Here is a 23,415-nt window from a genome sequence, read left to right as displayed (position 1 = left end):
TAACCTGTACGATGCATTCGTGTTTTGCAGGCAGCTGCCTTGGTTTGCCCAGATGCATTGTACCGGTTAGCTACCCCTACTCTGAACGTAGCGATGATAGATTTCTAGTTATTCTGCCGGGCCCACGTACCTGTATTACCATCATCTGTGTCTTTTTTTTTTCTTGCAAATTGCTACTCTGTGGGGATATTGAGTAAAATCCCGGACCTGCTATTGGCTATATGTTTAGAAAACTTATGGATGGTCAACAGGCCATAAGGGCTGACATTGCTGACTTGAAGAACTGTCTTGAGAGAATAGAAAATAGAATATCAAGCTTTGAAACCCGCCTGACCGAAGTAGAAAGAAAATCAGAACCAACGTATCAGGCGGCAAATATGACTGGTAATTTAGGGACAGTAGTTTCCAGAATTCGAGAGACGCAACAGTCAGCATATGTTAAGCTCGTTGACTTAGAAAATCGTAGCAGGAGAACAAACTTGATGGTATTTGGCGTACCAAGCATTCCAAATGAGACCGACTCGACCTTGCGTGAAAAAGTAATCAAAGAACTCTTTCAAGAAAAACTCGGAGTGAACTGCACTTCAATTGATCACACTCGTATGCTTGATAAACCTCGGGCAAATAGAGCCATTATTCTATATGTCCACGACTACAGAGAAAAGAAGGCAGTGCAGCGCAATGCGCAGAAACTACAAGGTACGAACATATATTTACAGAATGATTATTGTGCGGACACCTTTCGTAAATGCAAGTTGCTTTGGACCAGGGCAAAAACTGATAAAGACAAAGAGAAAAGTATCAGTTTGGTAAATGACAACTTACTTGCGCATCAACCATCAAAATTGAATTATGGGGTTTTACGCACCAAAATTACTTTCTGATTATGAGGCACGCCGTAGTGAAGGACTTCGGAAATTTCGACCACCAGGGGTTCTTTAACGTGCACCTAAATCTAGTACACGGGTGTTTTCGCCCCCATCGAAATGCGGCTGCCGTGGCCGGGACTCGATCCCGCGACCTCGTGCTCAGCAGTCCGACACCATATATCCACTGTACAACCACGGCGGGTCGCATCAATGATCAATTTTACGTATGGGACGACAATACTATGACACGCAAAGCACTACCAAACAAAAATGCCCCATCGGCCTATAGCTAGCAATCGCAGGTACAACATTTGCGCCTCCTTTTGCTAAACGCCAGAAGTGTGGTAAACAATATGGACCCATTGGAATCTATGTTCCTCTTATGTGATCCGCATGCCGGCGTGATTACTGAAACCTGGCTTCATGACGATATTCGCGATGATGAAATTGCTCCACCGCGATACTGCGTGTATCGGCGTGTCAACGGTTCCCGAGGAGGCGACGTGGCTGTTCTTGCTTAACACTCCGTCGATATTACTACTGGGGATCAAATTGTTGATGAGTAAAGTTTGCTGCTAAACGTGTGTTTTTTGTAGGATTTCAATTTTTCTTTGTGCAGTGTATCGCTCTCCCGATGCAGGCGATGGGTACTTATCAAAATCGTACGATCACTTACTCAGCCTGCGTGACAGGAATATCATTATGTCGGGTGATTTCGACTTTCCTGTCGTCAGTTGGGATCAGTCAAGATATGGATGTTCCAGAGCAATTGATGCCATCTTGGATTATGATGTTTTGTCTAAATTTAGAGCAAATGGTGCGTCAGTTCACGTCTGGTAGATCCATTCTCGATCTGCTGTCTATAACAGATATCTTTAACGATGCATCGGCATCAGTGCTGCCGGGAATCTCAGACCATGATTTGATCTATTTTTATTTAGAACAAACAAATTTAGGAAAAAACTCCTCAGTCGTTCGGGATTTTCCTAACGCCGATGACGTTTAAATAATTGATTATCTAGATATAAATGTCCGCTTCGCAGTAACTGACATTGAGACTTCATGAATGAGGTTCCGTGAAGCTGTTAATATTTGTGTTATGAATTTTACACCTACTAAAGTTATAAAGAAGCGACGTTTCAACCCTTGGATAACTGGGGATATTATTCATACAAAGCGTAAAATAAAGCCACTCCGCAAGCATAAGACGTCATCTTTTATTTTTGTTGATCTGAAAAATAACTTATTTAAAAAAGTAAGCGAGTCTCGCAGTGCTTACGTCAACAATAGTCTCTTTAAGTTAATAAATGTGACAGCCAGACGTTCTGGCGTTTTTAAAGGAAAGCAAGTAGGATATTTCTAAAATGAAAATTGGTGACAGTATAATTACTGACGCTCGGCAAATCACAGAGCATTTTAATAATGATTTTTATAGTGTCTTTACGAGGGACGATGGTTACGTACCTCAGAGCACAGGATCATGCATAGCTGATGATTTAACAGTGACTCATGAAGGCGTCGTGTCTATGCTTCTTAATGTTAACCTAAAAAAACCTCAGCACCGGACGGTATCACAAATGGTTTCCTGCATCGGTATGCGGAACATATAATTCACTTCATGACGCATATCTTCAATTGATCAATTCCAACAGATGAAATTTCGGACTACTGGCGCTTAGCAGGCGTTACTCCGATTCACAAAAAAGGCGACCGTTTATCTGTGGGTATACTACCGGCCCATATCTATTACATGCCCATGTAGTAAGTTGCTGGAACACGTGATCTCAAAGTACAATAACGATATTCTTGAAAGTCGCGATTCGTTATCACCCCATCAACATGGCTTTAGAAAGCACATGTCTACAGTTACACAGCTTGTGTCGACAGCACACAATTTTGCACATATCGTTGATATGGCTGGTGAGCTGGTCCCCTTGTTCCTAGATTTTTCAAAGGCGTTTGATGAAGTGCCACACGGGAAGTTGTTATACAAGTTGGTATGTTTGGGTTTTCCGTTAAATATTAATAATTGGATTGGTGCCTACCTTCGGGGAGAGGCAGCAATTTGTACACCTTTTAAATCGCTCTTCAGAACTCTTGCATGTTACTTCCGGCGTGCCCCAGGGAAGTGTTTTGGGACCGTTATTGTTCTTGATTTATACAAATGACTTGGCAGACTTGATTCATGGTGGTGTCTACATTCAACTGTTCGCGGGTGACTGCGTTGTTTTTAAGGGAATCAGTAATCCCAACGATTATGGAACATTACAAGAAAACTTACAGGCCATTGGAAACAGGTGTATTCGATGGGACATGGAATTAAATACCAAAAAGTGTAGTTTTGCGTGTTACAAGAAATAAAACACCTAGCACGTTTACGTACTCAATTAACCAGCGTAACCTACAGGAAGTAGATAAACGCAAGTATCTCGGTATCATTTTAAATAACACTTACCTGGTCATCACATATATCGACTATTTGTACTTCAGCGCTACGAAAATTATGGTTCCTCAAACGGAAACCTCAAAGTGCACTTCCTAAAGTTAAACTTATAGGATATAGTACATGCACTAGGGCTACGCTCGAATATTCCTCCGATGTATGGGACCACCCCTAACAAAAGTTATATTTGAGAGCTAGAGCGTGTGCAAACAAAAGCAGTGCACTTCATATTCAATAAGTACAAAATGACTGACTCCCTCTCCTTACTTATGCAGCAACATAATATCCCATCTTTACAATCCCGCAGAAAAGTAAATATGCTGGGTTTTCTTCATGGAAGCGAGGTGCATTCCCACATTATGTGTGCGAGTGTCCCTGTTTGTGAACAGAGCCTACATAGGTCGCTTTCCTTGCCTCTTGTGGTTTTGTTAATGTACTTTGGGTGTGGGTATGTGTATGTTTGGAGTCGCCTAAACGCGACCGCTTGCGTTTTATCGAGTTGATTGGCCGGTGGTGGGAGCGTGCGACACCTCAAGCGATGCCTATGGGCTATTTCGTGATAAGTCTCGCAGGGCTCCTCGTGTGTCTCCCCTTCGTTCACGCCGTCCTCATCCACGGCCGAGGCTCGGCGCGCGAGATCTCGATCCAAACTGCGAGCCGACACGTTGCCGGGCACAGTCGCGTGAGCGGAAACATACAAGTAGATACACCAAATTGCGAACGTCCCTACTCAACTAGGAAAATTTGACACATCCATAGCCGGGCACTTGCCCCAACTTTCGCAAGGACGAATTCATATAAATACAGCTTTTTTCCTAACAGTGTCGGACTGGAATGCTCTACCCCTTACTGTTTTTATTCACATGATTTAATACGCGAATTAGAGCGCCTGTATTACGATTGTAATTAGTATCCCATGTCTTGCATTATCTATATTTGTTGTTTTTCTTCCTGTCTCTCACTTGCTTGTTATGATTCTGTTTATTACATGTATACCACTCCTGCATGGACCACACGGTGGTCTGAAGTACTGATAAATAAATAAATAAATAGCCAGGTCAGGCAGGCGGCAGAGGCCAGTCGGTCCCTGAACTGGAGGGCTCCGACAACTCCTCAGCAAAATCTCTTCCTGTCAAACATTATTTTACAGGAATATATATATAGTCATATCACAAGAACCCAACAAACACTGACACCAAGGACAACATACGGGATATTACTTGTGCTTAATAAATGAAATAAAGAAACGATAAATTAATGGAAATTAAAGTGGATGAAGAAACAACTTGCCGCAGGTGGGAACCGAACCCACAACCTTCGCATTTCCCGTGCGATGCTCTACCAACTGAGCTACCGCGGCGCTGTTTCCCCGTCCACTTTCTTGGGTATTTATGTGTCCTAGTAGAAGCCTGGGAGCGTTAGCCAGCGCTACCACTCACAGACCTTGGCGGCGGACGTGGAACGTCCTTTTTGCCGCAGGCGTCGTGGGTTCGGTTCCCACCTGCGGCAAGTTGTTCTTTCATCCACTTTTTTCCATTAATTTACCGTTTCTTTATTTTATTTATTAAGCACAAGTAATTTCCCCTATGTTGTCCTTGGTGTCAGTGTGTGTTGGCTTCTTATGATATGACTAATAAAAATCGGGCCCCTCTGCTAACCCCCTTTCTTCTCGTTTATATATATATATATATATATATATATATATATATATATATATATATATATATATATATATATATATATATATATATATATATATATATATATATATATATATATATATATATAAGTTTGCCGCACTCATCGTACCAGTCTCATGGCTGCGAGATTTTCTCAAGGTTGCACTACAGTTCCACGCGATTTATGCGTGATTGCGGAAATATAAGTTCTCGAAAGCATCGTAAAGTTCGTGTACAACCTAAGAGAAATTATTCTGACAGTTCAACGCGTTGATACATAGCGCTTGGCGCTAAATTCCAGCAACGTAAGAGACTAAGAGAGAGAGAATGAAGAGGAAAGGCAGGGAGTTTAACCAGATATGAGTCTCCGGTTTGCTACCCTACACTGGGGATGGGGGATAGGGGTTAGAAAGATGACAGAGAGGAAAACGCTAAATAAAAAGAAACACGCACACATGGAGACACACACACAAAAGGCGTTCCAGTTAAAGACGTTCGCAAAGGCCGGTAGATCGCAAAAAGCGCAATAGCGCTTGCACGGCCTTCTGTGACGTTAGCTCCCTTCGATGTTGTGGAATTCTTTTTTCGGATAGCGGTTGGTCGTCCAGTTGGTCAAGTTCGTGGCGAAGACATTCCCTCTGTGGACCGTACTGCGGGCAGGCGCACAAAATATGGCCAATTGATTCTTCATGGCCGCAGTGGTCACAGGTTGAGGTGTCGGTCATCCCTATGCGGAACGCATAGGCTTTGATAAAGGCAACGCCCAACCACAGTCGATGCAAAAGCGTGGCGGCTCCACGGCGAAGCTGTGATGGCGCTCGAGGACTTAATGTGGGATCAAGGGAGTACAGTCAAGAATTTCTTAAAAGGGGGTCATTCCATTGCGTCGTGGTGCACTGCCGAGCAAGCAGGTGGAGCTTCCGTGCTGCGCCAGTTCTAGAAAGTGGAATTGGTACGTGTTACTCCTCAGTATGAACTGAACGGACAGCTTTATTGGCCCTTTCATTGCCGATAACAACGCAGTGACTTGGAAGCCATTGAAAAGTTATATTATGGCCTGCATCACTTATATGGTGTAACGTCTCTGTAATGTGAAATATTAGCTGTTCGTGCGGTCCACGTCGTAAAGGTGACAGTAGAGGCTGCCGTGGCGCCTTCGAATCGCAGAATATTGTCCACTTGTGTGGCGATTCATTACCAATGTAGTGAAGGACACTAAAGATCACTGCGAGCTCTGCTGCCGTAGACGTTGTCGCGTAAGTCGCCTCAAATCTGATTGTTGTGACTGTCGCTGGTATCACGATTGCCGTCGCGGAGCTGTTTGGCAAGACAGATCCATCAGTGTAGATATGTGTAGAATCACGGTAGTTCTCGTACATAAATAGTAGCGTGAGCTGTTTAAGGGCTGGTGATGATAGATCTGCTTTTTTCGTGATGCCAGGTATTGTGAGATTGATTTTTGGCTGAGCGAGGCACCATCGAGGAACCGAAGGTCTCGCAGCCGGAGTGAAACAAGTTGGCAATGATTCATCATGTGCTGTAATTGTTTGACTGAAAGATGTGCGAGGTCTGTCCGCTGGTAGAGAGGCTAAGTGGTGACGAGGAGTCCTGGTTAGATGCCTTATGTGGGTCCTGAGCACTTCAATTACAATGTGCGTCTTCACAAAGTGGTCTCTAGCCATTGCTATCGTAGCCGCTGCTGATGCACTCTGAGGCAGGCCTAGACAGATCCGGAGCGCTTAAGCTTGAACACTTTGTATTGTACGTAGATTCGTTTTAGCTGTGTTTGTTATTGCTGGCAAGCTGTATCGCAGAAAGCCTAGAAAAAGCACCATGTACAGTTGTAACATGGCACTTGTCGACATTCCCCAAGTCTCGCCAGTAAAAAAACTTGAACAGGTGGCAGACGCCTGTCCACCGTTTTTTCACGTATGATACGTGAGGGCTCCATGATAAGTCCCTGTCGATTATGACGCCTAGAAACTTGTGCGATCGGACATGTGGCATTATTTGGCCATTTATGATTACGCCGTAGTTTGTCATGGGTTTGCGCGTAAATGACACTAGTATGCATTTCTCGGAGCAAATTTCCAGGCCTCGATTACGAAGGTAGATAGCAGTTTGAGTGGCGGCTCTCTGAATTCTCGCTCGCAACTGTAGGCGTGTTACTGCAGACGTCCATATGCAGATGTCATCCGCGTACATTGATAACCTGACTGTACTTGGCATGTGCTCAAGGAGAGCAATTAGAGTTAGATTAAATAACACAGGGCTAAGGACACCGCCTTGGGGGACGCCGCGGCAGCTATAATGTAGAGAAGTATGACCTTCCTCAGGGCTTACAAAAAAGGATCGCATGGAGAGGTAGCTCCGTATCCATTGAAACATCCACCCACCCACCCACCCACTCCTACGTCTGTGAGAGCAGAGAGGATGGTTTCATGCGTAACGTTGTCATATGCCCCTTTGACGTCGATGAACAAAGAAGCGCAGAGACGCTTACGGCATTTCTCATGCTGAATGTAGGTGACCAGGTCGACGACGTTATCGATCGATGATGGACCACGTCGAAAGCCCACCATGACATCCGGGTAGGTGTTGAGGTACGCCAAGTACCACCCCAGGCGTCCTAGGACCATCCTCTCCATTACTTTGCCCACACAGCTTGCCAAAGCGATCGGGCGATATGACGAGAGTTCCAACGGCGACTTGCCAGGCTGGAACAAGACGACTTGTCTTCCAGCTTGTTGGTAGCGCACCATCTCTCCAAGATTCATTGTACAGCTCAAGGAGAGCACCTCTCGCTCGCTCGCCCAGATGACACAGAGCTCAGTAGGAAATTCCATCAGGTCCTGGCGCTGATGCACGGACACACAAAGCTAATGCTGCCTTGAGTTCATGGATTGAGAATGGTAGATTCATGCGGTGATCACCTGGTGGCGGACTCGAAGGCGTCGGAATGCTGGGAGGTGTGAGTTGGCCTGATAATCTGGCACAGAAATCATCTGCCACGTCAATCTCCGGTCTCTTTTGAGAGAGGGCAAGAGCCTTGAATGGGAACTGCTGTACGGGGAGTGTGCGGAGACCGCGCACCGTTCTCCATGGTTGGGATAAAGACTTGCGTGGATCTAGCGACTCACATAAGGCAGTCCAACGTTGCGATTCGAGCTTGTTTATGCGGCACTGGATCTTCTTTTGCGTGCGTCTGGCGGTCCGTAGATCGTCCATTGTCTTCGTACGTCGGTATCTTCGTTCAGCACGTCGTCGGATTGCTCGAAGTCGTTCTAGTTCCTCATGAAATTCCTTCAGTTTCGAAGAGTATGTGAGAGTGCGCATAGTGTCTTGTTCCACGCTCTTGATGGCCTCTTCCAAGTCGAAAGATGGATTGGCGTCGCATTGTTCTTCCATCACAGACTGACATTTATACCAGTCCACTCTTTGGATCTTATCTCGCATTTTGGAAGGGGCAATCCTCTGATCTTGACGCACGCGGGGATGTGGTCGCTCCTGTGCGTCTCTCTGTCCGCAAACCACCCAACACGTCTGACAAGGCTTCGTGAGACAAAAACCAAGTCAAGACAGCTGCTGTATGTGGAGCCACGTAGAAACGTAGTGCTTCCATCATTCAGCAGCCGAAGTTTGTTACTGGAGGCGAAAGACACCAGTGCTCTGCCTCGCGTTGACCTTCGAACTTCCCCAGAGTGTATGATGGGCATTGAAATCTCCAATAATGACCCAGGGACCGGGAGTTGAGAGTAGGATGTCTCGCAGTCTTTTCTGACCAAATCGACTTGACGGAGATAGGTAGGCGCCCATAAAAGTAAACGTAAACTTCTTTTTCCTTACTTTTAGGCATATATATTGATTATCGTCGTTAGGTGGCACAGGCTGATGAATGTAAGTGAGGTCACGGCGAATAAACACCAAAACCTTACCATTTTCACCAACAGTTGACGACATAAACGATCCATATCTAAAAAGCCTGATCGGGTTGGTTAAGTTCGGCTCGCAAATGACGATAATGGGAAACATATTGGCATACACGAAGCGACGGAAATCCGAAATGCGCGCTCTAAGTTTCTTTTATGTTTTTTTAATTAAGTTTTCTTTTATGCGTACCTTGGTTATGCGTACCTTGGTACATGGAAAAATTTGTCTTGCTCACTTAAGGAAGGCGCTTGGTTGCTTTCGTTCAATGTCATCTGCTTTATGACTCAGTGAAAGGGAAGTATAATACCTAAGGTCGATGACAGGTGCATGGATGCGGGCTCACGAAATGGTTTCCAGGAGCAACTGTGTTGCCGCTACCGTCTTGCAGCGCGTAGTACATCCATGGCTCGCCCGTAGCGATCCTCGTACTGCTAAGCAGCAGTACGCGGCAGGATAGCAAGTAAGCGGAACACAGAGGGTTACGAGGCATACACCACAAAGCGCTGTCCGCGTTTCATTGAATCATCGCAGTGTTTTTCTTTCTGAACAAGCATACAAAGCAGCTCAAGGCAATTCGCTATTCCATTAAGAAGTCGGCGTGCTTTAGATATGCCTATGATCCGACATTGTGTTCAGGTTTTACATATACGAATTTGTTTTTCTCTTACGCAGAACAGAGGTGCGCTTACGGTCACTATTTGGCGGTCAGCATATAGGGTTTATATAAGCTCATTTGTTAGTACTTGTATTCGTACATATATCGAGGAATGTACCCAGTGGAAGACGGAATGGAAGACGACGAAGTGTGCCACCACCGGACGTTAGCTCCTCAGGGACTCACTTTTTCGTCTTAATTTGTGAGTTTCTTCGCTTGACCTCAGCACTCAGTAGCTAAAATTCGGTCGACGGCTTTCCACCAATTCCACCAATGCTTTACGAAGTGGACCCTCAACTCAAATAACAGCTGGATGTAGAACTTTCGAAAATTACCGAGGCACTAATTCATTGTCAGCGCCTTGGGACAGCATACCCCAAACATTTCCTATATCACATAAAACGGGCTCCTTCCCCGGCTTGCTCCTGTGGCCACGACGATGAGGATGTTCGCCATCTACCTCAAATGCCTCATATACGCGATGCAAAGACGGCAGCTAGAGCAAGAGCTACACACCATTGATCCTCACCGGCCTTCCTCACTCGCAAAATTGCTGGGCCCGTGGCCATCGAACATAGCACAGCGAAAAGCATTGAACGCACTTGAACATTTTTACGAAGAGACAGGCATCTTTAACAAGTACTAGATATTGCACTTTTCTGTATTTTGTTCCTGCATTATTTTAACTCTCTGTAATTCCTCATCTGTTTAAATGCTCATCGCAGTCTACATCACGGCCATTTGTGTGTGTTTGGGACTTTGTTTACAAACTCATTGTGGTGCAGCTTGCATTTGACTTTTACATTCTTATGTTCATGGGTGTATAGGACTGTGTGCTGTGGATTTCTGACCCTATGACGTGGTTTCGTTTCATTTCCTTACAATTTTTTCACAATGTTTCCGCTATGAGAAAAGGAGTAACCTTAACCATTATAAGGTGACTACGTCTCTCTCTTTCATTTTCATTTCAATAAAATAAATATCCAGCGAGAACTCGACGACCAACGACAAACCGCGGGAAGACTGGCCAGGAAAGCTTCGAAAGTTGGCACACGTAAGGTGTGACGCAATTATCTTTATCCAACCATGTAAACGCTCGGAATAATGACAAGCGGATCATTGCTTTCAGATGATCCACATTAATCAGGCTCATGTTCTCGTAATGCCAAAGCTGCCGCATTCTATTTTTGAGAATACGAAGAGGGACAGAAATAACGCAGCCGAACAGCGCAGGCAGTCGTGGCCAAGACACTGTTATAACCAAGTACGGAAGGTACGTCAAAGTGCTGAAATGCGTATGTTATTAGAAGGAAGTATCCGCTCGACGTTGATAACTGAAATGTGTTGAAATTCGGTCCATCTACTGAAATACCATTTTTTAAATTCTGCCCAATGAGCTACGCTCCTGCATTGTCGTGATGTTCGACAGATGGCCGAAGGACCAACGTCCAAAATTCCTAGCCACAAGTGACACAAGTGCTACTTCTGACATCAAGGGCTATTTTTCTTTGAATAGATACATTTTCCTACATGTGTTTGTTGGCGTTGTGCTTACTGCTTGCACTTGGGAGGCATTGAATATGAGCGCTTTCGCAAAGTTCAATTTTCAGTTATGTGTATGCGTGTTGGATTATACAGCATACGTGGCGTACTCTCGTGCGAGTTGGAAGCCTCCTTTAGAACAATGTTTTGTTACTTCATTACCATTTCTTTTCTGTTTCCTTTTTGGCTATTTTTCTTTGTATTCAGTAAATAGCCTTTAAGTATCCCAACTTCTCGTATTTCGCAGCTAATAAAGAAAGCTCCGAACTGGTATACAGATTTATATATATATATATATATATATATATATATATATATATATATATATATATATATATATATATATATATTTACGCTAGCCCTACCATCAGGTAGGGCCTGCAAATAAACCGGAATTGAACTCACTTGTGCCAGCTTAGTGAAAATGAACGAAGGTAACACGTACGACTGTTGCAGATATGAACAGTTATTTGTGCATTCTATGCAGGCATTCTATGCAAGTCACGCGTCGCACTCCCTTGATATTTATCTTTCTCACACTCCTTCCGGCATGTGATAAGGAGCCTATAAAACGGCGTGTTGAAGGCTAGCCACTTTTCTTTCATTTTGTTGCATTTTTTTTAGTGCTCTGTCTCTAAAGAACAGTAAAATGAGTCCGTTGAGACGCTGCCAGCAGTGTCGTCCACTCGACTATACCATGGCAGGGTAGAGCATTGTTGTTTCGCGTGCTTGACAGGGAGTTTGTTATCCGAAGGGACTTTTGGCTAGCGCTTGCTTTCGGTCCAGAACACGTCCACGACACATTAAGTCATCAGGTCAAATAGAATACCTCAGATCCTCACAAGCAAAAACTGAAAATTATATTATGGGGTTTTACATTCCAAAACCGCTTTCTGATTATGAGGAACGCCGTAGGGGGGGGGGGGGGAGTACTCCGGAAATTTCGACCAACTGGGGTTCTTTAACGGGGACTTAAATCTAAGCACACGGGTGTTTTCGCCCCCATAGAAATGCGGCCGCCTAGGCCTGGATTCGATTCCGTGACCTCGTGCTGTGCAGCCCAACAACATAGCCAACGCAACCACGGAGAGTGAGCCTTACAAGCAACGTAGCGATTTCAAATAAAGGTTTTTGGGGTTTTGCCGCTGTTGCGATGGAATGCAATCGTTTGGTGTTCAAAGCACGCGCAAGGTCTTTGTGGTCCAGCCGAAAAATGAGGTGAGCAAGCAAATTTTAAACCCACGTTGCGACAAGGCATCTAGCAAAGTTCGCGAACGCACCTTTCAAAGGGAATGTAGTTCGAACATCAATTTTTCTCATTACTGAAGCGAAGTGCGCGTGCAGTCAGAAATGAGAAATCCGTTAGGGATCGGTATTTTTTGCTGAAGAAGCTTCTGAAGGAATCACTTATGTTGTAAATATCAAGTTGGCCATTTTTCTTGTTAAGGTCGCAATAAACAATAGGATACCCCGAAATGCTTGTATTCACGTCAAGCCAACCAAATCTATATGGTCTTATTAGGACGCACTTACGAGGACTCAATAGCTCTTACCCACTCCTGTCGACAGAGGACCTGATTACGTGACGCCTGGTACGATTTGACTTAGTCGACTTATGTAAGCTCGCGTACAGAGCTTTGAATTAGATCAAGCAGATAGGTTTTCAGCTAGGTAGAAATAACTCCGAGGATCTTACTACATGAGGCTTGGCGCGTTTTGATTATGTCGACTTACGTAATAAAGCTCGCACATAGATTAGATCGGCATAAGCAGATAAGTTTTCAGGTAAGTAGATTTCACTGCGGGAGATTTTAAATAAGAGGGCTGTAAGTTGCTTTCCTCGTATTCTTTTTCAGACGCGATACCGGCTCAACAACGAATGTTTAAAACCACGTAACCCAATACTTTTCTGCCCTGCTTCTTTTACGCAGCACGTACACATTCGAAGAGCAAAACTGCTGTTCTTTTTTTGGCTTTCTGATGGTTGAAGTTTTTCGTCTCCTTGTTTGCACTGGAGACTAAGTTGTTGTGGATGTGCGTTAACTCTCACTGAAGCTCAGGCTGCGCCTTCACTGAGGGGGTTTCCCGTTTCCAAGCTTATTTGCTCACTTTGTTTAGTCCTGCTTGAAGATAAAAAATATAAATAAAAAGTGAAGCGCCCAGTAGTGATCATCGCTTCAGGTAGGGCATCTTTCGACTCCTTGCCGTAGAGAGAGAGGACAGGCCTAAAGGACAGAAATAAGCGGAGCCGCCTGGTCGGTCGGCAGCGAGTGCCTATTTCCGTCACGACCACCGACTCGGCGTTCCTTTCTTTGTTGCTGTTCGTGCTTCGGAAAGCGGCCGACGCGCTCGGCATTGCTACTTCGCCGCCACGTCGAACGGACATTGAGGCAACGAGCGCGCAACCCGACCGCGGACGACGGCGGCTTGCACAGGGATCGCGTACGTCCTTGCCGGCGGCTAGCCGTGTTCCGTGCGGTTCCGTGAACACCGCCGCCACTCCGCGGTGGTCAGTATCCCGCTTGCACTGCCGCTCGCCACTGATATATTCCGCACGCGTACGGGCTATTTCTCTGCACACGGCCCGAGCGTGTGATGAAACTGGGTAGGCGCGCCGCAACATCGACTGAATACTGCATGGGCGGGCAGGTGATGTCGCGGCGGGCAGGGTACGAGTCGCCGGGCTGTCTCCTTATCAAGTTATTTTCCTTTGACTGCCGCCTCTCCCGCTTCTCTTATGCAGCTATCTCAATAAAACCGGGCAACCGTGAGTAAGCTAGAATTGGCGGCCGGCTGATCGGGCTCTTAACTCCTACATCTTTTCGCTATATAACTCGTAAGAACGCTTTGTCATTGGCCGGAGCCGCTGCGCTTATCAGTCACGATAGCCGGCTAAACGATATCGGCCAGTAAGAAGTCTTCCTTCCGTGCAGACTATCGCGAACTTGGCCTCTGATTGGGCGAAAGTAGCTTCAGCATGCACGGTGCAGCACCGTTTTAGAGGGAGAGAACAGAGGAGCGCTGCTACCGCCTTTGTGGCGAATGGGATACGTGCCTGGCTTTTCACAGAGGTTATACCGAACGAGAAACCTCGTGAGGTCACGGGGCACATTATGAGGTGTTCCGATGCTTACGCCACACAGACGGGCCAGTCGATTTGCGATCAACTTAGCTAAAATGAAACCATTGTGAGGAAAGCGTCCGCGGTTGTCTCAGCTGCGCATTTGTGTTGTGGCGGCAAGGTTTTCCCGAACGCGCACTTTTGGCAAGCAACTCGACGGCATACGGATATTGGGAAAGACGTCTGCCTTGTACAGTACACACCGCGGGGCAAGAAACAATATGGCTTTATAGAAAATGACAGAGTACTTAACTGTGTATATATGTGTTGATCCATTGAAAATGCATGGTCAACACTGACAGATCGAGTTACAATGACAGTACATTGATTCCTTCGAATCACACACACGCGCACACACACAAAAAAAGAAAAGATAGCAAAGAAAAACAAAAATTTGTTTACATCGTCGATTAGGCTTCATAGTCCGGTCTTATTTAACGCGCCGTGCTTCTTAGAACAGCTGCCACTTTATTCACGACAAGCCGCGTCGCACTAGGCAATTAAAATTCATTACTATATATAGTAAGCAGGACATTAATTCAAAGACTTCTGTGTAACGCACGAACAGGACGGACAGCATCGTTCGGCAGATGCTTTCCTGTTTAGAGTGCATGCATCTGTCATAGAAAGCTTTCTTTGGTGTAGACTGAATGAAGAAAACATAGCTCACGAGGCTTGATATAGAAAATCATCACTATTCACTTATTCGTTTTGTAAGTCGCAGCTTTTACTCGCTCCCAAGAAATGTATTAAAGGCAGACGGAAATAGTGTGCCATTACATATCCCAGCTCATCAAGATTTATGGACCACGTACGTTATAACGTGCGTGTTTGTGACGACGTCGAATGCGCAAGACCGGGGCGTGAAGGAACGGCGCCAGCGAACTTTATTTCGCGAGTAAAAGAGCTGAGCGCGTCTCCAGCGAGTTGCATTCTCATTTGCGTTTCTGACTAAGACTTTCGGAGCTCAGTGAGCGCAAAGTGTATTTCGCTTAGCAAACGCAGACATCGAGCGAATGTCCGAAATGCAAGGTGCGGACGAAAAATAAAAGATAAGAAGAAAGAAAACAGACGTAAGGTTAGCAGGTAGGGGGAAGGGGTGATTTGGGGGAGGGGGGTGGTGGTTGGGTGGCCGTACTTATACACAATGGCCCTGCACACACAGCTTATACATTGGGTGGTCCGGTATGCGCGCAGTGAGGACCTCGGCTTACGCATCGATCATTCATGCAAATCGAGCTCAACACGGGCTCCCAATAAACGCAACTGCCCTCCCCACTTCGACGGCGGTGATATTCAATATGGCTCACGCCCCTCTTGCGCCCTGAACGCGCACCGCTTGCGCGAACCTAACTCGACGCCGTGCGCCATTAAAGGCGCTAAAACGTGCGCCTGGGGAAGGATCCATGAAGAGGCGCCTTCGAGCGTGAACCCAGTGAATCTCGGCGGAGACAGACTGAAGCAGATTTTCGGTGACTCTCAGCGCGCGTCGCGTGCCAGCGATTGCCGGGCTACGTCGTCCCTGGCCCTTGACGGAGCATCACGAAAGTCTACACTCACGCGCGCGTGCACACGTGATTGAAGTGGTTGTGCCAGAGTCTGTTGCGACGAGGCAGCTTCTGTCGTCACTCTTTCTTTTGAAGCAAGTGGAGGGTTAGGCGCGCACAAACAAAACGCATGCTGCTGGCGACTGCGTTCGACTGCGCATTAATATACAGTAAACGATGCAGCGGTCGGCGCAGCTGGGATCGTTCGTTATGCAAAGCCGTGATTAATATTCCCTTTGCGCCCGACCCAATTAGCGTTTAGAGGTTCGATTACTTGACTTGCGCTGCGTCTTCCTGCGTATGTTATACGACCGAGGGCTTTCTCTGGCAATGGTCGGCGGTTGAAGCCGAGTATACAGTATATTATTGCGCTAGCTGTTAATTGTGGGCCCTTTCGGCACCCAGTGTGCATCCATTCATGGTGCAAGAAACTAGGCCGTGATGGCAACGGCCGTCACGCCAAAGATAAAAAGAAAGTCATATAATATATAAAGAAGAGAGAAGATACCACGTAGATTCATGTAATGGCGTCATGCGGCTTGAAAACATTGTTCTGGTGACATTGCATTAGGCCGCAAATCTTCAATAACTTAATGTTCGAAGAAATTGCTCCACTTATGAAGCCTGTAACGCGTGTGGAAGGCCGAGCTTACGGTTGGAAACATATTGCGTTTTGCGTGCCAGAATCAGAATATGAGGCATGCCGTAGCGGGGGGACTCTGCATTAACTTTGACCACGTCGGATTCCTTAACTTGCACCTAAATCTAAGTTCATGAGAGTGTTTGTAAAACGGGGTGTTTCACAAATTAGATTCATATGACGGGCGATGTATTGCACAGTACTAACTAGACTAGGTTGTCACAAGCGACGATGAAGAAGCATGTAGAGCAACGCAGAGACGAAGGAGGGAGGAGAAAGTGAGGCTCGAAAATGAGTCTTTTCCGGAACACGTTCTGTTTTTGTGCCAAAGCATCCGAAACAAGTGCGTGAGCATGGATGGTGCACGACGAATTCTGCACCGCGTATATCCTTTGCCTGAGATGTCCAGGTGCTGATTTCGACCGCGATGCTTTCTTCGTTGCACTACGGTCGCATGTTCTATTTCTGTCGTGTGCAACTGAAATGATGCATTACTTCTGGCGGGGTGTGGAAAAGAGCGCACCGATTGCACGAGGAAAAACTTATTTATTTTCATCATTTATTTCGTAATTTATCTTCGAGGCAGCAAGTTTTAGGCGTCCGCTCTTTCGTGACAAAGTTGGCGTCTCCATCAAACGCGTCCAGGCACGACGGTAGACAGCGCTTCTTTGTTGCCGTCCTGCAGCGTGCTTGGAAATTACCGCGGGCGCGAGAGAAAGACGGCGCGCGCCTCGTTTGCTGCCGGCGGCTCGGGTGCGCGTGCCGGGCTCGCGTTCCCCCATCTTTCCGTGACATTAAGCGCTCGCTTCCACGTTCTCGTCGCACCGCGAGTCGCTGCGTGCCACGCGGTGTTGGCCACGGGTCCGAGCAGCCGGTTTTATTTACGAGCACTTGCGTGCTAGAGGCAGTGGCCGTGCAGTAGGCATGCCTGCGCTGGCCTGAGCGTGCACCTCCTACCCCGGTGCACGTTGTACGCGCCTCTCGGCGGTCAGTCGTGAATGAGACATCGCGTACACGTTCGTCCTCCTGCGTTTGTTTTCTTTGCTGATGGCCAAAGTGGACTTTGCATATCGCGGAATAATGAGTGGTCTGGAAGCAGGCGACGCCGTTGGGGAATAAAGTGGTATGTCTGCTCCTTTGCATTCTGTTTGCCGATGCTCTCGTGATATCCGTAATCATACAGAGCGCATTCGAATCATGCACGCCTTTCGCTGCAACGCATGGCTAATGCATTCCGCTCTGCTCATGCTATCTTACAGAGCGGTCTACGAACTGCGGTCGATGCGCGGGCTCTCGTTCTCTAGCGCGGCGTGTGATGTGCGCAACCTATAGTGACGAGTGAAATTCAAACGTGACGTGCGCAATATATGGACAGATACGGTCAGTTTGAAACAGAGTCTTCCGCCAATAATTAATAGGAGGAACTCTGGCGCTGCAATAGCTCAACGACCTAGGGAAATTTCATTTCATTTATTTTACCCTCAAGGTACACAATACATTATAGAGGGGAGGGGCTAAGAGAATACAAAGTAAACATCGGTAAAAGTAACTCAAACAAAATAAATATCATCAGTAATGATTCCAAATTTCTAGTTTACATCCGATGATAACAAACAGAGGTACAAAAGATACAAATACGAATGTGATGTACACGATGGTAAAGAGGTTTGAAAAACATATTATGTACAGTACATTTTCAAAATGCATTGTTAACTTTTTTGATCATGATGCCGATGAAAACGCTGTAATAGCGAAAGGTACGTACACATAGGCAAGACAAATGGTAAGTATACTACTTTAGTTCGTTTTCAAGTGTGTTTCTAAATGTAAGTGGATTAATTATACCTGTTAATGAAGGGGATAAGCTGTTCCAATCATTGCTAGTCATTGGTAAGAATGAATTCGCGCCCATGATACTATTGAAATGCGATATGCTAACTTTATGATTTTGATCACGGCGAGAAGAAATGAAAGGTGCTGGCCTGATACAAAGAGTGTGTAAAAAGGTGTTACGATAATAGATTTTGTGAAAAAGAGAAATGCGTGAGTGTTTTCGGCGGTCGGATAAGAGAGGCAGGTTTAATAAACATTTCACGTGTGTTACGCTTGCTGTACGATTGAAGTTATTTAAAATGAAACGGGCTGAGCGATTTTGTATAGCTTCCAGCGTATGTATTAGTGTTGAATGCCAAGGATCCCATATTGATGAAGCATACTCAAGTTGCGAGCGAACGTAAGTTCTATACAGTAATTGTTTTAATGATGATGGTGCATGAGAAAAATTTCAGCGCAAGTACCGTAAAGTGCGGTTAGCTTTGGACACTATAATATCAATATGCGATTTCCAAGACAAATTGTTAGTTATGGTCACTCCTAAATAACGATACGAGGTCACATTCCAGTGAGATGCTAGTGAGAGAATAATTAGGAGAAAGAGAGTTAGTACGAGAAACCCTCATAGTTTTGCACTTCTTAATGTTAAGTTGCATTTTCCACGTGCTGCACCAATCAGTTATTTTATTTAAGTCAGTTTGCAGAGCTGTTACATCAGTCATTGGAAATTTTGCGGTATATCACACAATCGTCTGCAAATAAACATATCTTTGATGAAATTTTAGTAGGTAGGTAAGTCAGTAATGTATATTAGAAACAAAAGTGGGCCCAGGACCGATCCTTGAGGGACGCCTGAGTCGACAGGGCCTAAACAGGAATTAGATTCATTAGCGGAAACTACCTGAATGCGCGATGTAAGAAAGCTACAGATCCAATTAAGTAGTGTAGTATCCATGTTTAAAATGCTTAGTTTGTGTAAGAGCAGCGCATGACACACCTTGTCAAATGCCTTAGCGAAATCCAACAGTATACAGTCCGTCGTGAAGCCTGCGTCAATGTTAGAGTAAATCGTTAGAAGCTGTGTTTCGCAAGAGACGTTTTTCTAAACCCATGCTGGTGAGGAGTAAAGAAATTATTCTCCTCAAGGAAGTTAATGAGATGTGCGTAAATTACATGTTCCATAATTTTACAAGGTACTGAGGTAGGAGAAATTGGTCTACAATTAAAAGGATTATGAGTGTCACCTGATTTGTGTATGGGAATGATTTTTCATGTTTTTCAATCTAGCGGGAGCATGCCAGAGTTATATGATTGCGAGAATAGATATTGCAATATGATAGACGAGTATTGAACTGTGGTAATTAAGAATTTGGTGGTGATTTCACCTACATCGCAGGAAGATGTAATTTTCAAATTTTCGATTATTTTTTAAAATCCTGTTGCATCAAGTATAATAGGGTCCATAGGAGGAAAGTTACAGCGTAGGACAGGACGTTCGCTGTTAGGTGCGGGAGACGAAAATGATTCGAACGCGCTGTTCGAGAGGTTTGCGCAAAGATAGCTGGAAACCTGACTGCCAGACTGTGATAATGCAATCTTATTTTCGCGTTTGCATTTTACTACGCCCCAAAAGCGCTTCCGATTGGTTTTCAGTAGATATGGCAGGGTTTTGCTAAAAGATGTGTGCTTAGTATTTTTAGACGTAGTTGAGTAGTATGTGGCAGCGTTTTCATATGCAAGCCAATGTGCGGGCTTTTTCGTCCGTTTAGCGTTGCGAAAAAGGCGTCTCTTCCTCTTTGAAAGCGTATTAAGGAACCTGTTATACCAGGGGGCTAGATTATGAAAATAAACGCGCTGGAGTGGAACATGCTGACGGATTAATTCCAAAATGTTATTCTTGAACATACACCAATTTCTTTCAACTGATCGTTCAAGAAATTGAGCATTGAAGAGTTATGGAAGCTGTTTGATGACAAGCTGGTTGAATTGCGCGATACATTTGTTCCTACTCATGTTATCTCATTTAAACGGTCAAAGGATAAGCCTTGGTTTAATCACCAGCTGCGCACACTAATACAAAAAATTAGGAGAGCTTATCTCAAGTTTCGGAGAGCGAAGTCCCCGAATACTTGGTTAGAACTGAAATATTTGAAATAAAGCTTTCAGAATCTTGCGGAGCAGGCCAAGCATACTTATTTCTAAAACCTTCGTGTGAAGTTGCTCAAAGATTCCAGAGATTTCTGGAGATTTGTTAGGTGTAACGGTAAAGAAAACAATTCTATCCCCCCCTTTAAAGAGCTCTGAAACCATAATTGATGCTGATGAAGACAAAGTGAAACTTTTTAGTGATTTTTTCTTGTCAGTGTTTAGACCAAAGCGTTCTCGCACTCTTAATGTGATCTGCCAAATGGACATTAAACAAATGCCTGAGGTTATATTTGGTGTAGAAGGTTTGCGTAAATTACTGCAGGAGATGAAGCCGACGACCGCTTGTGGCCCTGATGATATTCCGGCAGCGATTCGTAAAAACTGTTCTGGAATATTGTGTTTTTACTTTTCTCGGTTATTTACAAAGTGTTTATCTGAGTCTTGTTTACCGCGTGATTGGAAGCTGGCACGGGTTGTACCCATTCACAAAGGCGGATCGAGAAGTGCCGCTGAGAACTACAGACCGGCATCTTTAACGAGTATCACATGCAAGTTAATGGAACACATAATTTATACTTCAATCATGTCGCATTTAGTTAAGCACAATATTCTAAGCTCTAGTCAACATGGTTTTCGACAAGGTTTTTCATGCTCTACACAGTTAGTAGAATTCTTTCATGATCTGGCCTCGGCAATTGACAAAACCAAAATAATTGACGGCATATTTCTAGAGAGAGAGAGAGATAGCAAAGAGAGGAAAGGCTGGGAGGTCAACCAGACGAGCGTCAGGTTTGCTACCCTACACTGGGGGAAGGGAAAGGGGGAACAGAAAGAGGAAAGCGGGATAGAGGGAACACTGTCTGTGCACGTAGTAAAGTGCTTGGAAATTAGTCAAGTCAAAGCAACTGCTCCGTCGATACGTTCATAGCTGGTGATGCACGTTGAAGGTACCAGTGAAGACCAAGGATCCGGTGGGCGTCAGCAGTACGTTGCAGTGCGTGGCAGTATATTTTTAAGCTAAACCCCAGCCGTTCTGACTTCAGTGCGAATATAATGATGCGGGTGAGCCATGATGCTTACTCAAGAGTTGCAAGTACTGAATTGAGAGCATCTAGCACTTGCATATTTCTAGATTTCAAAAAAGCCTTTGATGTCGTTGCACATCTTCTCATCTCAAAACTTAAGGCCTACAAATTGGACAATAGTGTCATAGCTTGGATTGCCGAATATCTTCGTGCAAGAGAGCAGTCTGTGGTGCTCAACGGTTTTTCTTCTGTATATGTTCCAGTTACCTCAGGTGTTCCTCAGGGATCAGTTTTAGGTCCCCTTTTATTTCTACTCTTTATTAATGATATTGAAAGTGATCTTACGTATTCATTTAGAATGTTTGCGGATGACTGTGTCATTTATAGAGTCAGAAATAACGTAAATGAAATTTGATTATTACAGACTGATTTAGACCTTATAGGAACGTGGTGAAATACGTGGGAAATGTCACTAAATGTTTAAAAATATGTTCACATCACCTTTTCAAGGAAGCGCGCATTTCAGTCATGCACTTATACCTTGAGTAATGTGGCATTAAAGAAGCTTGACGAATACAAATATTTAGGAATTTTAATGACGTCTGACTTAAGATGGAACAGGCACATTACGCATATTAAAAATAAGGCAATACGTTCATTGGGTTTCCTCCGCCGTAACTTCAGTCAAATACCGAATAAATTAAAAGAGCAATTGTATTTCACTTATGTTCGCAGTTTACTTGATTACGGTTGTATTTGTTAGGATTCGTACACGGCTGATCTCACAGAACAGCTTGAAAGAGTGCAGAATAGAGCAGCTAGGTTTGTTCTTAATGACTATAGTAGAAAATTAAGTATGACAGAAAGAAAAATTAAATTATCGTGGCAAGCATTAAAAGACCGGCGAAAAAAACCTGAGGTAGAATTTTTTTCACGCTGTTTATTATTCAAAAACAGGGATTGAGAGAGAAAGATATATTAAGTCGCCTACTTGTACGTCGTTGAGACGTGACCATGCGCTGAAAGTCCGCGAGTTTCCTTCAAGGGTGACGTCTTTAGGTATTCTTTTTTTGTTCAGTCTATCAGAGAATGGAATGCTCTTTCGCCTGACATTGTTAATATTGAAAACAATGATGCGTTTTATCGCGCTTTATGTATGTGATTACTTGTTCCTTCATTTAAAATGTAATCCCCCCTGCTGTAATGCCCGCATGGGCGATGCAGGTATCTAATAAATAAAATAAATAAAAAATAAATAAAACTGCAGTAAGAAGTGGTCAAGAAATGAACATAGGCTTGTGTTTATGGCAAAAAATGGCTCTTTTGAAGTTTCTGATTGTTTTTAGTTGTTTGCATTGATACTGCTGGGGGAATGTAAGCGTGAAGTGCAAAATGTCGTGATCACCGAGACCAGGTAAGTGAGTTATCGATGACACGTTGTCGGGTGAAGATGTGAGCCCCAGATCAAGAAGTGAGGTTGAGTGCCGAGTTATTCGGGTTGGTGAGGTGACCATTTGTGAGAAACCGAAGTCAGAACGAAGTGTGATCAACTCATCATATTCCATAGATGAGGGGTCAGAAAACGGACTGATGTGGGACCATATGATGTTCGGAAAATTAGTCACCCATTAGATATATTGGCACTCCAGGATAAAGTATTGTTAGCTGGTTCAAATTGTCATACAGGTCATTGCAAAAAGACGAAGGACTTGAGGGCGATCGGTAACAAACTCCTATTAGTAGTTTTTTAAATTTTGTTGTAAGACAGCACCAGATGATTTCTAAATTTGAAACAACCGGCACACAAAAGCCCTCAAATAGGTCACTGATGGCAAGAAGCACACCACCGCCTACTTTCCCGATGCGATCGCTCCGAAAGACAGCGTATTTATTTTCGAAAAAAAAAGAACTCAGAGTTGGCTATTTTAGATGTCAGGCAAGTTTCAGTTAACGCAATAATGTCAGTGTCACAGTCATCAATAA

At 44.6% G+C, this 23,415-nt stretch overlaps 1 non-coding gene across 1 annotated transcript; it reads right to left on the bottom strand.

Annotated features, from left to right (window-relative positions):
* Nucleotides 1-4,599: 4,599 nt before the first annotated feature.
* On the bottom strand, nucleotides 4,600-4,672 carry TRNAS-GGA (transfer RNA serine (anticodon GGA)). The gene has a single exon. It is a non-coding gene; the product is annotated as a tRNA-Ser (tRNA).
* Between the last annotated feature and the right edge of the window lie 18,743 nt (nucleotides 4,673-23,415).

The sequence above is a fragment of the Dermacentor variabilis genome, chromosome 5, assembly GCF_050947875.1.
Source record: "Dermacentor variabilis isolate Ectoservices chromosome 5, ASM5094787v1, whole genome shotgun sequence".
Classification (NCBI taxonomy): domain Eukaryota; kingdom Metazoa; phylum Arthropoda; class Arachnida; order Ixodida; family Ixodidae; genus Dermacentor; species Dermacentor variabilis.
Note: the sequence above shows the minus strand (reverse complement) of the source record. Positions and strands in the feature narration are given on the sequence as shown.